An 18,166-nucleotide genomic window follows, 5' to 3' on the forward strand; every position below is an offset into this window, starting at 1 on the left:
AGAAACAGCCACAGCTGAGCCAATCAGAAACACTGAAATTTTAGCCAATCAGCAACAGCCACAGTCCAGCCAATGAGAAATCATCCCACCTGCATAGCTTGCTTTTCTCTAACAGATTTGCATTTAAAGCACATCCCTTGATGGATCCTCATTTTTTCTGTATAAAGCAACATTCCTCTCCATTGCTCTCTGGACTTGACGCTGGTTTGCCACAGTTTGAATGTCCTGAATTGCAATTCCTCGGCCGCTCCTAAATAAACTCATTTTGCCCGCAAATAACTGGACCTTTAATTTTAGGGTTCAAACTGGACACACCTTTTCATGGATGAGCCAATAATATGTCTGAGTCACTTGCTCTGGCCTCCTGCCTCCCTCTTCCTCCCCCGCCCCCTCCTCCCTACCCACTTCTTAGCAGGAATCCGCTTCCTGGTGCTCTTATCAAACTGTTGTCGTTTAGTTGCAAAGTCGTGTTAGACTCTTTTGCAGCTCCATGGGATGTAGCCCTCCAGGTTCCTCTGTCCATGGGATTTCCCCGGCAGGAATACTGGAGTGACTTGACATTGCCTTCTCCAGGGGGCCTTGCCAGCCCAAGAATTGAACCCGAGTCTCCTGCATTGGCAGAGAGATTCTTTACCACCGAGCCAAGCAATTATCCAACACAAAACAGTCGATCCAGAGTCCACACCCCCATCACCTCTTTTACGGGCCTCCACAGTCTGGGCCACTATCCACCTGCTGTTGACACTCGGGGGCCAGGTACAGGCCAACGAGGGACACCTCCTCCACCCCACAACCCGCTGAAATCATTAAACCAGCCAATCCCAAGCTGCTTACCTTTTTTTTGTCCATTCCTTCTTGTGGCAACCACAATAAAGTCTCTTGCCCACATTCCCCTCTCACTCCATCTCCTTTCTGTCCCTGGAGCGTCCTCATGTGACCCTGGTGGGTGGCATCCATGCCACCTCTTCCTGGGAACTGTGAGTTGCAAAATATCTTTTCAACAGCCAGGCGTCTCCTGATGGCTCCCTCACTATCCCTCACATTTAAAAAATACACAGCATTTTAAATCATCACCGTGCTGAGCTGGAATCAGCTTCACCTGTTTACTGGGGGAGGAACTAATTCCTATCAAGAGGCCTTAGACTACTGGCTATAATAATTACACAGCTGAAACACACATTCCGACCATGAGAACGGGTAAGGGGTGACCTGGCCTTGGATGTGCAGAAAGCAGACCCCCGTCTCTGCCCGAGTCAGAGCTTCAGCTTCCGTTCCCCGTGCACGATCTCAGCCCGCCCAGCGCTCTCTGAATCCCACACCTGGGAACTTCATACCTTTCTCCCTGAACCCTACCCCCACCCACACTGCCATCACAGACACATGGACGGACCTCGTGTCCGTGTTCCAGGAACAGACCCCCTCCTTCCTCTCTTGGGTCTCCGTGCTCTTTCCTAACATCACTTGCCGCAGATTCAGGTCCGGCCACAATTGCCCACTTGATCACTTCGCGTCACTGCTGAAGTAACAGGGCTTCTAGACGAGGCCGCTCCATGCTGTCTCAACAAAGAAACACTTGGGGTCCGCATGACCACGGCCCCGGAGCGAGACCAGCGGTGCCGCCAAGGGTGCGGGGTCACCGGGAGCCCCTCGCCAGGAGACCTCTGATCCCACACGTGGTCACTGTCCTGCTTATTGCGCAGTCAGACCTGCGGTTCCCACTCAGTGCAAATGGGAACGTTACCCCCAAAGCCCGCTAGGGCACAGCAGAGTTCAGTTCGCAATTTTTGTGTCTTTTATTATTTTTAATAGATACATAAATAATCCAGCCTACCAATGCAGGAAGCTCAGGAGACTCCCATTGGATCCCTGGGCGGGAAAGATCCCCTGGAGGAGGGCATAGCAACCCACTCCGGTATTCTTGCCTGGAAAAATCCACAGAAAGAGGATCTTGGGGATACTGTCCATGGGGTCGCAGAGTTGGACATGAATGAACACACACAAGAAACCAGCGTGCCTGTTGCAGATCTGGTATTTTTAAATGTCTTCATACGTCTGAAGCATATTTTAATAATTCATCCTAGATTCAGCCAGCTCCTACAATGGCTATGCTAGTTCTGCACAAACATTGGCACATTTAACCCTGGCAGGAACCTCCACAGAATGTCCTACCCTCTTCTCCCCTTTTCTGCAAGAACCAGGGACTGGAGCATTAGATGACTTGCCCAAGGTCGGCCAGCTCTGAGTGTCGGGGCCACAGACCCACGAGGACACCTGACGCCCTGCCCTGACCTCAGGGCGGGCTGTGTCTCACCAGCCTGGAGGTTACTGTCCTGGCTCGAGGAGAGTGCCCAGCCCCCAACTCATTATTAGTCCTGACCTTTCCTTTCTTATTTACACTCGCGGTTAGTTCCTGCCGAGACCTGCGTCCTAACTCGGTCGTCTTCATCTTCGTTTCCTCCGGTTCCATTCTTCCGCTCGGTTTCTCTGTTTTATTCTCCTTCTGCCTCTCTCTGTGTTCCTCTCCGTCCCTGTCTGTTATTTTCCCACTATTACCGTATTATTCAGGACTCTCTGGGATGTTCAGGTCATCACACGGTTGTATGGGGATTTCTGAGAGGAGGCCATCACGGCAACAGACTCTTGGGGTTCAGGAGGTGGAGAGTCCACCCCAGGACCTGCTACAAACCCAGGAGAGTGGCTGACAGCATCACTGTGGGTGTGTGACAGCGTCAGCGTGCGTGTGACAGCGTCAGCGTGCGTGTGTTGACAGTGTCAGTGTGTGTGTGACAGCATCAGTGTGTGTGTGTGTGATAGCATCAGCGTGCATGTGTGAGAGCATCAGCATCAGCGTGTGTGACAGCGTCAGTGTGGGTGTGTTACAGCATCAGCGTGCGTGTGTGACAGCAGCTGTGTGCGTGTGTCACAGCGTCAGTGTGTGCGTGTGTGACAGTGTCAGCGTGCGTGTGTTACAGCAGCTGTGTGCGTGTGTCACAGCGTCAGTGTGTGCGTGTGTGACAGCATCAGTGTGAGTGTGTGACAGCGTCAGTGTGTGTGTGTGACAGCGTCAGCGTGCGTGTGTGACAGCGTCAGTGTCTGTGTGTGTGACAGCATCAGCGTGCGTGTGTGAGAGCATCAGCGTCAGCGTGTGTGACAGCGTCAGTGTGGGTGTGTTACAGCGTCAGCGTGCATGTGTGACAGCAGCTGTGTGCGTGTGTCACAGCGTCAGTGTGTGCGTGTGTGACAGCGTCAGCGTGCGTGTGTGACAGCGTCAGTGTCTGTGTGTGTGACAGCGTCAGCGTGCATGTGTGAGAGCATCAGCGTCAGCGTGTGTGACAGCGTCAGTGTGTGTGTGTGACAGCGTCAGCGTGCGTGTGTGACAGCGTCAGTGTCTGTGTGTGTGACAGCGTCAGCGTGCATGTGTGAGAGCATCAGCGTCAGCGTGTGTGACAGCGTCAGTGTGTGTGTGTGACAGCGTCAGCGTGCGTGTGTGACAGTGTCAGTGTGTGCGTGTGTGACAGCATCAGTGTGGGTGTGTGACAGCATCAGTGTGCGTGTGTGACAGCATCAGCATCAGCGTGTGTGACAGCGTCAGTGTGGGTGTGAAGGCTGAGACTGGGAGGGCGGCGGTGTCAGTCCCGGCCTGGCCTGAGGAGGCGGGGAACCAGGGGCTCTGAGTCTGAGGGCAGAGGGTGCCCACATTGAGAGGGTGGACCCCTTCTCTCAGCCACTAAACCCAGCTCATCTCTTCCAGAGTGTCCTTCGCAGACACGCCCAGAAATACTGTTTTACCAGCTCTCAGCCAAGGCAGGTTGACACATAAATTAACAATCACAGTTAGAATGGTGCATTTCCCCCAAAACCTGGCCTGACCCTGACCCCAGGCAGACAGGCAGACAGGTGGGTGCTTAGCAAAGGAAAGTGTGGAGGGCTGGCATTCCTGGAGACGTTCCTGAATATTCTATGCTCATGGACTGGAAAATTAATATTGTTGAAATGCCTATATTATCCAAGGCAATCTGCAGATTCAATGCAATCCCTATTGAAATACCAATGGGATTTTTCACAAATGAGATGAACAATTCTAACATTTCTATGGAAACACACAAGACCCTTAATGGCGAAAAAAACAAACAAACAAAAATAAAAACACAATAACTGAGAAAGAAGACTAACAGTGGGGGGACTGTACACTCTGATTTAAACTATACTACAAAGCTGCGGTGACTGGATCAGTATGGTAGTGGCACAAAAACATACCACAGCCACAAGTCACTGTGGTGCATGAAAATGTGCCCCGTCGGGGGATGTAACCCGGGGCAGCCACTGTGGAAAGCAGCACGGAGGATCCTTGAAGTATTAACATAGAGCTGCCATGTGACCCAGTCAAGGCCCATTCTGGCATTTACCCAAGGAAAACAAAAACACTAATTCACAAGGATATATGCATGGCGAAGCTCAATGCGTCATTATTTCAACAGTCAGGATATGAAAACAGCTAACAGCATTCAGCAGACGAATGGACGCAGGAGATGTGGTGAGTGTCTGAGGCTCTTGCGCTCGTTTTCTGTGAGAAATGACCCTTTATCCCCATATAGTCCTTGTTTTCTATAACTGGCGTTTCTCTGATGGCTCAGCTGGTAAAGAATCAGCCTGGAATATGGGAGACCTGGTTTGATCCCAGGATTGGGAAGATCCCCTGGAGAAGGGAACAGCTACCCACTTCAGTATTCTGGCCTGGAGAATTCCATGGACTGTATAGTCCATGGGGTCACAGAGAGTCGCACACGACTGAGCAACTAAGCACAAACTCTCCTGTCAACTTCATGTTATTCCATCAGAAGGAGCTCAGACAGGCTCTTCCACTGTTTCTATGACCGAGTAATAATCTTTTATACGTGTGTGTGTGTGTGTGTGTGCGCAAATCTTGGCATTTGTAACATTTGTGGACCTAGAGGGCATTACGCTAAGGGAAATAAGTCAGACAGAGAAAAACAAATTACTGTATGATCTCATATATGGAGTCTAAAACACAAAACAAAGAAAACAGTCTGAGAGAGACTCATAGAAACAGAGAGCGAGTGGGCGGCTGCGGGAAGGAAGGGGACTGGAGGGGTGAAACACTGAGGGGGACAAACGTCCAGTCATAAATAAGTCACAAGCCTGTGACCACAGCGTGAGGAATGGGCCGGCAATGTAATAAGTCTGTGGGGCAGATGGTCACCAGACTCACGGCGCTCACCATTTCAGACCACATGCAAGTGTAGAATCCTTATGAGCTGGACCTGAAACTAACATAACTTGCACACCAGATATGTTCCAATAAGATAAGAGAAACGAGTAGACTTCCTGGAGGTCCAGTGGTTACAGCTCTGCGCTTCCACTTCCGGGGGGAGAGCTTTGGCTCTCTGGTTGGGGAACTAAGAACCCCACACGCCATGTGGTCGAAAAAGAGCGAACCTCCACTAGAACAGGAATATTCACAATAAACACATCTGACAAAAAAGTCACATGCCTAATAAGAAAAAGAGAAAGCGTCCCGTTACTTAGTAAAAATAATGACAATAATAAAGTTAGTTAGCCCCAATTTTTAAATGAGAAAATGATTCAAATAGACATTTCACAAAAATAAAATTAATATCCAAATGGCCAAGGACGGATGGAAATTTTCACAAGTTCATTAGTTACCAGAGACATGCAAAGTAAAACCACAAAGGTACCACCACCCCTCACAGCGAGGCAAAAATAAGAATGTGGGAAAGCGGAGGGGCGGGTGAGGATGTGGGGTAACCAGAATGCTCAGAGTGTGAACTGATGCCATCACTTCGAAACATATTCAGAAGTACCTACTAGAGGCGAATAAATGCACAGGACAACACACGGCAATTACACCCCGAGGTTTATTCCAACAGAAATGCACATATACACTCATCACTGGACATGAATTAAGACAGTCAAAGCAACACTTTCCATCCTAACGTAAACTGGAAGCTAAGCAAATGCCTCTTTACACAAGGGGGGATGTGCACATGGTAGTGATTCACACAGTAAAATACTCCACAGCACCCAGAGTGTCAGACAAATCTTAAAATATTCAGTTGAGCAGAGGAAGCCACACACACACACACACACACACACACAAAGAGGCTGCAGAGAATATTCACCCTGAGATAAAGAACCAAAACACGCAAATTTAACCCATGCTGTTGAAGTCAGCAAAGTCATTACCATTGGACAGAAGTTACTGGAAAACGTGAGTGCTCAATTTGTGAAAATTCACCAAACTGTGCATTCAACATGTGCAATAAACTTCAACACACACACAGAGAAACACATCAGCGAAAAACTGCTGAAAAGCCCAAAGACAGAAGCTTAAGCGCAGGGAAAGACATGTAATTTTCAGAGGAGCAGCAAGAGGAGGCTCAGTTTATCTGAACAGAAGCGATTACTGCCATATTTAGTGTGCTGAAAAAGCCAGCTGCCAGCCTAGAACTCCAGGACACAGGAAACATCCATCCTTCAGAACTGGAAGTGAAATGAAGACATTTCGGTGGGCAGTGAGAACCTGTATCCATCGCCAACAGACGGCCAGGCTCTCTCAGCCCCAACCGCGTCCTCTCCACTCCCCTTCCCCATCCAGGGTTGGAACACAGCCCCTCGGATAGAACTAGGTTTCTGTTAATAGGAAGACTGAGCACCGGCTGCTGTGTAGCCCGCCATCACCGTCTGGCAGGGCTCCTCCCAGGAGAAGCAGCTGTTCCCTGGCCTCAGGGACAGAGGACAAGGATTCCACGATGGGGCTCCTGTCCCGCAGGCTCCGTGCGCACACATGCCCTCCCACCCCCCAGCCCTGCTCTCATTTCAGCTCCCAGCTGGGGGCCCCACTGGGTCCCAAGCCCAGGCCCAGGTCCCAAGGTCTGTCTCCCCATCACTCAGCTCTGGGATTTTGTGTGTGCTCCCCGGCCAGCCCCGCCTCCCCCAGTTCCAGCGCCGCCCGGGGAAAGGGGCAGAGAACCCATGGGATAAGGTATTTTTAATGGACTTGACACCTCCCAGGAATGCAACATACATTGCAATATTAAACACTCAGAGGAGGATTTCAGGGGTTTTCCATTTTCAATATGAGGAACGTTGGCATAAATGATGTAACTCCTTGCCCAAGAACAGAGTCGGGACTGACGGTCAAGTCGGTGTTCTGCTCACGGGCGGAGAATGGGGCTCCCCCCTGGGGTGCACCCGGAGAGCAGTTGAGCCTTGTGGGAGCCCAGAGGCACATGGAGGCCTCAGTAAACGGATGGACAGAACTAGATGTGGTGGAAAGAAAGAGGGAGGGGGTGAGGGGGTGAGTGAGGAGTGAGCTCTGCCGGCCCCTGCCTCTGTGCGGACTTCGCTAACTGAGGCCAACTTCCTGCTTCAGGGCTGCAAGCCCTCCCGACCCCCCACCCCCACCGCGCCCCTGCCTAGTTGAGACACGTGGGGTTTCCAGAAGCCTCAGTGACAAGGACACGGAAATACACTGGGATGGAGGAAACCCAGGGATGGTCTCTGCAGACTCACCCTGGACACAGCGACCCTCACCCGCCAGGGAATGCGGGACCAGACCTGTGCTCCAGCTCCTCCACAAACACACACACACACTCATGCACATACATACGCACACACACACACATGCACACACACACCCACATATACACATGTACATACACACACACCCGTGCACACACACACACTCATGCACAGACACGCACACACATACACACACATACCTGCACACACACACACACGTATATACCTGCACACACACACACATGCACACACCCACCCACCTATACACATGCACATACACACACACCCACACACCCCTGCACACACACACTCATGTACAGACACACACATACCTGCCCACATACACACACCCACACACGTATATACCTGCACACACTCACACATGCACACACCCACCCACATATACACATGTACATACACACACACACACCCCTGCACACACAGACACACACATACCTGCCCACATACACACACACCCACACACGTATATACCTGCACACACACACACATGCACACACCCCCACATATGCACACACATATATACACCCACACACACACACCTGCACATATACCTACCCCCCACATACAACCTCTCCCAGCACAGGCAGCGGCCCTTCCCTTCAGACCCAGTGCAGGTCACTCCCCTCACTCAGAGCCCTGCTTTCCTCGTCCCAGGAACGACCCGGGCATTCCCCCGCTGTGTCCCCCTGCCCCTCTCTCTGGAGTGGCTGTGGGCAGGGAGGGAGCCGCCCCCAGCTTCTCTGTCACCTCTGTGTCATCCTGAGCAAGCTGTGACCGAGCCTCAGGGTCCTTATGTCAGTGGGGAGGCTAACCGCAGTGGTGGGGATTCAGCTGCCCCTGGGACGGGCGGGGGGTGGGGCTGTCCACTGCGGGGGTGATGTGGGCGTCCCAAACTGGATGGGCCCAGGGCTGTACAACGTTGCAAGTTTCCAAAAAGAAAAAGAAGTGAGAGAGTGGTGCCGTGTGGTGATTCTCCACTGCTGCTGCGGCTGCTAAGTCGCTTCAGTCGTGTCCGACTCTGTGCGACCCCATAGACGGCAGCCCACCAGGCGCCCCTGTCCCTGGGATTTTCCAGGCAAGAGTACCGGAGTGGGGTGCCATTGCCTTCTCCAGATTCTCCAAAATGTGAGAATTGTGTTGTGTTATGATTCTCCACTAAGATGAGAGCCGGGGCCTGGTGGGGGACGCCTGGCCCATTTCCTTCCAGGGACACTCCCCAAACCCACCATCTAGGCTGAGCCAGCCTCTGTGGTCCCCTGGGGGAGCCCCGTGACCATCTGGTGCCGGGGGACCCTGGAGGCCCAGGAGTTCCATCTGGATAAAGAGGGAACCTCAGTCCCCTGGGACAGACAGAAACCCCCGGGGCCCGGGGACAAGGCCAGGTTCTCCATCCAACACATGGGGCAGGACCACGCAGGGAGCTATTGGTGCTACTACGGAACCCCCACTGGCTGGTCAGAGCGCAGTGACCCCCTGGAGCTGGTGGTGACAGGTGAGGGACTCTCGGGGGCCTCAGGCTCTGCCCTCGGGAGGGGGTCTGCTCTCAGAGGGTGTCCCTCTCCCAGCCCAGCCCTGGGGGGGTGAGGGGGGAGCCCCAGGGAACCAGCTGTCTCCTTCTCTCCTAGGACCCTCCGGCAAACCCAGCCTCTCAGCCCTGCCGAGCCCTGCGGTGACCTCGGGAGGGAACGTGACCCTCCAGTGTGCCTCCTATCAGGGATTTAACAGATTCCTTCTGACCAAGGAAGGAGAAGACGAGGCCTCTTGGACCCTGGATGGAGAGCGACGCCCTGACTGGTAGACCCAGGCCCTGTTCCCCGTGGGCCCCGTGACCCCCGGGCACGGGTGGACGTTCAGATGCTACAGCTTTAACAGGGACACCCCCCGGGTGTGGTCGGCCCCCAGCGACCCCCTGGAGCTCCTGGTCTCAGGTGAGGAAATTCCGTCCTGACCCCATGCATTTGTGCAGACAAGACAGCCTACTGGGTTCTGCTCCCAGGGGAGCTGCTGTGAGAGGGTGGGGAGAGGAACGTGGGGCTCACAGGGCAGACACACAGACTAAGAGACAGGGAGGCCTGGGACCTGGCCGGGAGAGGGGCATCCACAGGGGAAGCGTCCCTACAACCCAGCGCGTGTCTCTTCCCAGGGCTGTCTGGGAAGCCCTCCCTCCTGACCCCGCAGGGCCCCGTCGTCACCTCTGGACAGAACCTGACCCTCCAGTGTTGCTCTGATGTTGGCTACACCAGATTAGCTCTGTCCAAGGAGGGGGGACAGGACCTCCCCCAGCACCCTGCCCAGAGGCCCCAGGCAGGGCTCTCTCAGTCCGACTTCCCCCTGGACCCTGTGGGCACCATCCACGGGGGCCGGTACAGATGCTACGGTGGACACGGCCTCTCCTCTGAGTGGTCTGCCCCCAGCGACCCCCTGGAGCTGCTGGTGGCAGGTGAGGGGCCAGCGGGTCACTCAGGGACCAGACTCGGCACAGGCCCCACCGGGGAGCCCCAGGGGTGATGCTGGGACCAGGGGGAGGGGTCCCAGGGAGGGACAGAGAGACAGGGTGGGGACAGGGAGAGACTAGGAGAAACAGAGACAGCGCTGAGGGGCCAGAGAGGCCCGCGGAGTCTCGCTCAGAACCCGCCCGGCGCCCGCACCCCCTTCCCCTCTGCAGGATGGCTCAGAGACAGCCCCTCCCTCTCGGTGTGGCCCGGCCCCTCAGTGGCCCCGGGGGAGACCGTGACCCTGCTGTGTCAGTCAGGAGACAGGACGGACACTTTCCTTCTGTCCAAGGAGGGGACAGCCCATCGCCCCCTGCATCTGCGCTCCCAGGACCAAGACGGGCAGTACCAGGCCGAGTTCTCCTTGAGCCCTGCGACCTCAGCCCACGGGGGCACCTACAGGTGCTACCGCTCACTCAGCACAGACCCCTACCTGCTGTCCCAGCCCAGTGAGCCCCTGGCGCTCGTGGTCTCAGGTGAGGCCCAGTCTGTCCTTCTGACTCAGCAGCTTGGGGCTCTGTGCCCTGGGAGCACAGGGCGGTCATGGTCTCAGGTGAGGCCCAGTGGTCCCCTCTGAAGGAGCCCCCTTTTCTAGGGTGGGAGTTGGGGTCCACAGAGAGTCAAGGAGGATCACGCAGATGGGGACCCAGGCTTCAGAGGGACGGAGGGAAACACTCCCCCATGCCCTTTCCCACATCCTGTCACTGGACTTCTCGGGGGTGGGGGGAGAAGGCAGAGAGCCAGGGGCAGCCGCGGGGCCGTTCCAGAGACGCGCTGAGCAGAGTGGGTTCCAGGTAGCTGCAGCCCCTCCCCAGGTACAGGGGTCATCCAGAATCCTCTGGGGACACCAGCCCCCTGACAGGGGCTAAATGTAACAGCTCCTGAAACAAGGGGGTCTCTGTAAAGTGAGTGGACACCTGGCCCCAGGCCTGCCCCTGGGTCCTTGGCTGATCTGACCGGACTCTGCTTCCAGTACTGGCTGACCTGGTGTCCTGGGGGCAGTCTGGAAGTTGGGCAGAGAAGCGGGGCAATTGCAGCCTCCAGGGGCTCTGAGGCTAATGGATGAAGGGTCGGGGTCATGGGGTGGGAGATGCTGGGGCCCAGCCTGGTGGGGGGAGCAGCAGGGTTGAGGAGGGGAGAAGCAGCCCCACCCTCACCCCCTTCCTGATTCCCAGGAGGTTCAGAGGATCAGCCTGCGCCTCAGTGGAGTCAGGAACTGCAGAGCAAGAGTGAGGCTCTTGAGGAGGTGGTGGCAGGTCCGGGGCAGGCTGAATATGCCCCAGTTCACGCGCCTCCGGAGACTCTGATGTGGACTCCCTCACCCTCACCACACCCGCGTACAGGCCTCAGTTTCTCCCAGTGAAACAGGAGAGACCCGTGGCCCAGATCTTAGGTTTCCTCAGTTCTGACCTGGGTGTGACCCCCATCGGGGTGAGGAACACAGGGAGCCCCCGAGGAGGTGACTGTGGGGCCTGTCCCGTCCACTGCAGCATGGACGGGGCCGGGGGGGGCGAGGACCCAGAGGCCCCTCCATGCAGCCTGCCCCTCCCCCCACCCCCGGTGAGGGAGGGGAGGGGAGGGGACAAGGGAGGGCCCTCAGCTCCAGCTGAGACCCTCGGACAGCCCCCTGCAGGTGAGGGGCCCCCAGAGCAGGAAGCCTGTGTGCTCCTGGCGGCCAGCTCAGGAGGAGCTCAGGGTGCCCATGGCCCTGGTTCCAGTCCCAGCTCTGCCCGCTCCAGGCTGGGCGACTTGGGGGCCCGTGATCTCCCGCTCCGGGCCTCAGGCTCCTCGTCTGTAAACAGGTGGGATGGGCTGGAGATGGACGCACAGACCCCAGCACGAGTGCTCACACAGCACGTGCCCAGTTAAGCAGCACCCCTGGCTCACTCGGGCGTCTCTGGTGCCCCAGGCCTCACGTGGTACCTGAGCGTCCTCATCGGGGTCTCGGTGACCTTCGTCCTGCTGCTCCTCGTCCTCCTCTTCCTCTTCCTCCGACACCGGGGTCAGGACAGACGCAGGGACTCGGGTGAGTAGGGAACGGGGTGACTGGGTCCCTGGAGGCCGGGGTCTTCAGGCTCCACTCAAAGGAAAACGTAACAGATGGGAAGGTCAGCTTAGAAAACATCGTCCAGAGACTGATACTCAAAAAACTCAGAAAGGAAACACCCACTGTCAGCTCACGGGCACTCATTTAAGCCATTTCCCTCCTCAGTGTCTCGAACACGAAACACGCACCACAGGCCCAGGCTGCCTTCTCTCCTCCTGAATCCCACGTGGAGGGCGGGGGTCACCACATCCCGGGGCCGAGCCTCTGTCCCTCTGAGGCTCTCGGAACCCCGCCCAGCGGTGCCCCTGCTCAGAAGGGTGGGGACCACACAGCACCTCCACCCCGGGGTGCAGGGCGGGGGCTCCAGCCCTGAGGCTCTCGGAACCCCGCCCAGCGGTGGCCCCTGCTCTGCTGCAGGTGCTGCCGTGAGCGACGCCCACTCTGAGGTGGGGCTGCAGCTGGAGCATCAGGTGAGACCCCTGCTCCCGTCTGGCCACCACAGACGACCTGTGGCCAATCTCAGCCCAGCTCCCGCCTCGCTGTGCTCACACCGCAGCTCCAGCCATGCCCACCCCACGCCTTCCCGGCACCTGGGTCCTGCTGTGACCCCTCCCTCCCCTTGCCCTCTGACCTCACGGCCCCTCCTTCGGGGCGCCTTTCCCAGCTCCGTGGCCTCTGGCTGACCTTCTGGTGTGGGGGTGCAGCCCCAGGTCTCATGAGGACGTGTGCATCAGTGGATGGCCCACACGCCCCAGGCCCCCTCCTTCACCCCGCAGCAAAGTGTGCGGGAGAGCGGGCGCCACCCCCCAGGCCCTGCAGGGACAGCAGGCGCTCACCTCGCAGTGAGAGGGGCCCCACGCCAACAAGCTGGCAGAGTTCCAGAATGCAAGGTGCTGACGAGGAAAGTAAATCAAGAGACGACTGGGCGCACGGGGCGGGCACACTCGGTAGGAAGGTCCTGAGGTGGGAGGGACGTGCTTTTAGCAGGAAGACGGACGTGTGCCGGGCCAGATGAGCAAGAGGTCTGGGGCTCAGACAGAGACCAGGGCCGCACAAAGCACCCGGAGGCTCTCGGGGGTCAGGAGCCCCCTGGAGTTTCCATGAGGAGAGTGAGCTGACCTGACCCGAGGTTCTAAGCCTCATCTGGGGCACAGCAGGGAGCTGGCTGAAGGAGGGACGGCGGACCCAGGGGGCGCCTGTCCTGCCTCACTGTCTCCCTCCAGCAGAACAGGCAGGAGGCAGACCCCCCAGGAGGGGATGGGCACCCTGTGAGCCCCGGAGATCAAGACGAAGCGGCGGGAGGCAGACCCCCAGGAGGGGACGGGCGCCCTGTGAGCCCCCGAGATCCAGACGAAGGCGGGAGGCAGACCCCCAGGAGGGGATGGGCACCCTGTGAGCCCCCGAGATCCAGACGAAGGCGGGAGGTGCCCCCCTGTCCTCCCGGTGGGGGGGATTCTGGGAAGGATGGACAGACGCATAGCAGATGGGTCCCTCCTCTCCGGGCCCCCAGGCGCCCCATCTCACACACCTCCCCCTCCGCAGGCTGCCACGTCCGAAGCCCCCCAGGATGTGACCTACGCCCAGCTGAACCACTCGACCCTCAGAAGGGGGACGGCCACACCCCCCGGCCCCCCGGTGGGGGAGCCCCCAGCAGAGCCCAGGGAGCACGTGGCTCTCACCATTCGCTAGCCCAGGAAGGACCCAGACCCCGGGCTCCAGGGACCAGATCTCGAGGACCCCAGGAGGCACGGGAGCTGCCAGCAGTGGACACCACCTAGCCACCAGCAGCCAGTCCCTGGGCTCCTAATAGAGCACCAGGAGCGCCTGGGACCCCTTTCAGGTCAACTGGTTGTACCCTCAAAGATAACCAATACCCTGACATTCGTGAGATAATACCACAGACTTGTCTAAAATCAGTGTGTGGATGAAAAGTAAACTGGCTCCAGGCTCTACTCCCTCCTGGAGGCTGAAGGGGGCAGTCTCACTGAGTTTCTTGGAATAATGGAACTCATCATGCTGGTGGGAATCAGGCTCCCTGTCGGCGAGGGTCCTGCCCAGCTTCCAGCAGCTGTCCCAGTCCCTGCCTTGTGGGTCCGCGCTTCGCCTTTGAAGCCCAAACGGAAGACGAGACTTGCTGCCTCTCTCTGACCACGTCTGCGGCTTTCCTCTCCGGCTGCTGAGGACGCGGGTAACTCTGCGGACCCCTCCACCTAATTTAGGACCATGCCCCCTTCTCCTCTCAGCCGCAGCTGCGTGATCCTTCTTGCCATGTCAGGTAAATGCCACAGGCTTGGGGGATAGGAAAGTAGGCATCTTTCTGGGGGGTCTTTATTCTGCCCATCACACATTGTAAGTGTGCGCACCATTCAATGGTGACTAGTAAACGTATACAGTTGCGCAGGCATCACACAAACCAGTCGCAGAGCACATCTCACCATCCCTCAAACTCTGCTTGCCTGACTGCAGGGGCACTCTGATCTCTGCCCTAGGTGGCCACTGAATTGCTTTTTGTGTTTATAAATTTGCTTTTTAGGATATTTCATATAAACAAGATTAAAAATATTTAGTCTTTTCATTCAGGCTGTTTTCCTAAATTTAGCATAATTTCTTTTTTATTTTTTTCCGTGTTTAGCATTGACCTATAGTTTCCTCTTTTACTGTTGACTATTTTCCATGGATTGTATGTGCTGCGTTTTGTTTATTCATTTACCAATTAATAAACATTCGAATTGCAGCCAGTTGTTGACTATGATGAATAGGCTTGCAAAAAATGTCCCTCCTATGTCTGTGCGTATACAAAGATAAATGTGTGTATTGAGAACTGAAACAAGAAGCAAACCGTAACAAACAACAAGACAACACAGACGTTGGAAACTGTATTCAATAAATGATAATGTAAATAATATGCATCAAATGTATGAATTTAAAACACCAATATGTGCAGGAAAAAGATGATGAATTTAGAAAATTTAGAACCATGAATGAATATATTACAAAAGCCTAAAAAAAATCAACGACCTCACCACTCACACCAAGAATTTAGGAAGAGATAGTAAATTATTTCACTTGAAGGTAGAATGTGGGAATAATAAGGACAAGGGTCGCTAAGGATGAAGACGATTGAGAAGTTGAGAAAATCAATTAAGGTGAAAAAACCGCACTCATTCTTGACAATAGTCATAAATCCTAACCACCACAACCCAGGTAAAAAGAGAGAAACCGTATTTTTTAACATCATGAACAGACTCGCAGGCTGCAGCACAAATCCTACAGAATTTATTTGGTGACAGAACATGAAACATTTGATACCAGCATCCAGAAAACGAAGAGGAAATGGAAGTATTCAAGCGCGCAATTTACTAAATGGACTTAGGATTGAATGGAATATCGATCACTTTATTCACTGACTCGGTAATCAAATGCCCATGATTGAACTATGTAGACTCTAAAAAAGTCAAAAGGAGAGACAAGGAAGTTAGAATGGTGCTCACTAGGCTTGGTGTGAGGGGGAGGGGAGATACTTTGGGCAAAGGGCACAAACTTGTGGTTATAAGCTGAGTAAGGTCTGGGCATTCCGCATACAGCAGGGTGATGATAGCTAGTAACGCTGTATCACATTTCGAGTCTTGTGAAGAGAGTAGATATTAACCACAGAAAAGGAGATAGTAGCTGTGAGGACATGGGGCAGTTACGTGAAGCTGTGGTGGTAACTAATTCCACATGTGTATCAGTTCGGGTTGCCTTGCTGGAGATTATGTATTCCTCTTCTTAACTTCACAAATAACTGACAGTCTTTATCCAACTGTGCTGGGTCTGAGGTGGGGCCCGCGGGATCTTTGATCTTCTCGCAGCAAGCGGGACATGCAGTTGGGCATGCAGGGGTCCCGGGAGCCCCTACTCCGCCCCTCTGCCTCTGAGGAGAAGCCCCCTCCCTGAGGACCGGCTCCTCGCTCTCCCCCGTCCCCACCAGGGGCAGGGGGTCCCTCTTCTCTGACCACTGCGGTGTGCACACTGACACAGCCCTGCAGTGTGAGCTCCTGGATTTCAAGGAGAAATTGGCTCCGTTACTGGAGTCCTGTGGGGCCCATTTCCAAGGGTCCACAGACCCTCTTTTTACAGACAGAAGGCTTCAGCCTGTCGTCACCCCTGACACAGAGGGTCACAGGGCTCCCCTTGGTGACCGTGGCCCTGGGTCAGCCCAGATGGAGGGTGTCGGGGGATTCCTGGGAAGGACGCAGAGCTGAAGGGTCAGGCGCCCTTCTGCCCTCGGTTCCCCCAGATGTCACTGCAAGGCTGTCCCCAGACCGGTCACCATCCGTCCACACGCACTGTGCTCCCCGCCGATGGCAGGGCTGGGGCCTGTCGTGGGGCTGAAGCAGGGGCTCGGGGGAGAACTCACCCACCTTGATCTGGTCCCATAGGCCCCGACAGGGCCCTGGAAGTGTGGGGATAATAGACATAACCACCACAAAATAAAGGGGGTGAGAACAGTGCGCCCTATAGATGTATAAGGTCTCTACATTTCCCGCAAGGAGGTGAAATTCTCTTTCCGTGTAAAGCTGGGTATGCACCTGATAATGTCTAGGACAGCCGCTTAAACAGCAAAGACGTACAGTTACGGCACCAATGGAAAAATTAAAACGGAATGCTGAAAATATTTTTAAATCCGAGGAAAAGCAGGAAAGGGTAAACAGAAGAACAAGAAAGAAAAGGAAGAACACTGTAAAAGATGAGATGGTAAACCCAAACAACAATCTTATCAGTAATAACATTATATGAGGATGGGCCAAACACAGCAATTCAAAGACAGAGATTGTCAGACTGGTTTAAGAAAAGACCACCACCACCAAGAGCCTACACTAGGAAGTTTGGAAAAAGCTCACTTCAAACACAACATATAAAAGATATGAAGGGACCTGGGCAACGCCACTCCATGTGACGTCAGCCTGACACAAGGTAGCTCCTGTTGGATGACTCCCTGATGTGAACCGCTGGGAACAGGCAGATCCCTACAGGCAGGAACTGGAACAGAGCCGACCAGGGGCTGGTTCTAAGAGGACCTAAGGGATTCTCGCTTCACGGGTACAGAGCTTCTGTTTGGGATTACCAAAATGTTCTGGAAGATGGACGGTGGCCGTGAATGCCGGCACGGTAAATGTGCTTAAGGCTGCTGAACTACCCGCTTTAATCATGTTTCAACAGTGGAAAATATCAGTGTGTAGGGTTTATACCGTTAAAAAAAGGAGAAGGATTAAAAATGTACTATGCACACTCTAACCAGAAGAAAACTTAAGTGGCTGTATTGGTTGCCATTTACCACAAATGGCCACAGACTTGGCGAATGGAAAGACTTACATGGCCTTACAGCTCCAGAGGTCAGGAGTATGGAATCGGGCTCACTGGCGTGAAGTCAAGAAACAAGAAGTTTCATTTAGTTCATCTCAGCCCAGGACCGGAATTCTGGAAGGCAGCTGAATTCTAAATATTGATCATGTGTCCAGCAACGTTGGAAAACCACTTTTAAACCTTTTTTCTTCCTCTCTTTCACTGCGCCAGGTCTTTGGTGTGGCCTGTGGGATCCAGTCCCCCGACCAGGGATCAGACCCGGGCCTCCTTGTGCTGGGAGTGTGGAGTCTCGGCAGCTGCACCAGCAGGGAACTCCCAGAGAACTCCTTCCCAACTAGAGCAGAGCATCTCTGTGTTACTTTGTTTTACGTGCACACAGGGGCGCAGTCTCTTGGTAACGCAGTCTGGTTCTCGCCCTCCAGAGCCGCCTGCTCTGGCTGGCCTCACTTCCTTGGTTCGTGCCGCCAGTGCGCGGGTGAGGACCGTGGTCATGGGCACGTACATGGATCCTTGCCAGGCACAGAGGAGAGGACCCCCGTCCTCACCTTTACAAGTGGCGTCTAGGGCTGGTTAAACACGCCTTCACCGATGGAAGCAAATCCCCTTTTACTTCTGATGTGTTTTTATTTCCAGCAGAAACCGTTAGCATATTGTACCAAAGGCTTTGCCTATGTGTGTTGAGGTGATTATTCTTTCT

At 54.8% G+C, this 18,166-nt stretch overlaps 1 pseudogene; it reads left to right on the forward strand.

Moving 5' to 3' along the window:
* The first annotated feature begins 1,187 nt into the window (after positions 1-1,187).
* On the forward strand, positions 1,188-13,812 carry LOC128064092 (leukocyte immunoglobulin-like receptor subfamily B member 3; annotated as a pseudogene).
* The last annotated feature ends 4,354 nt before the right edge of the window (positions 13,813-18,166 follow it).

Source organism: Budorcas taxicolor, chromosome 18 (assembly GCF_023091745.1).
Source record: "Budorcas taxicolor isolate Tak-1 chromosome 18, Takin1.1, whole genome shotgun sequence".
Taxonomy (NCBI): domain Eukaryota; kingdom Metazoa; phylum Chordata; class Mammalia; order Artiodactyla; family Bovidae; genus Budorcas; species Budorcas taxicolor.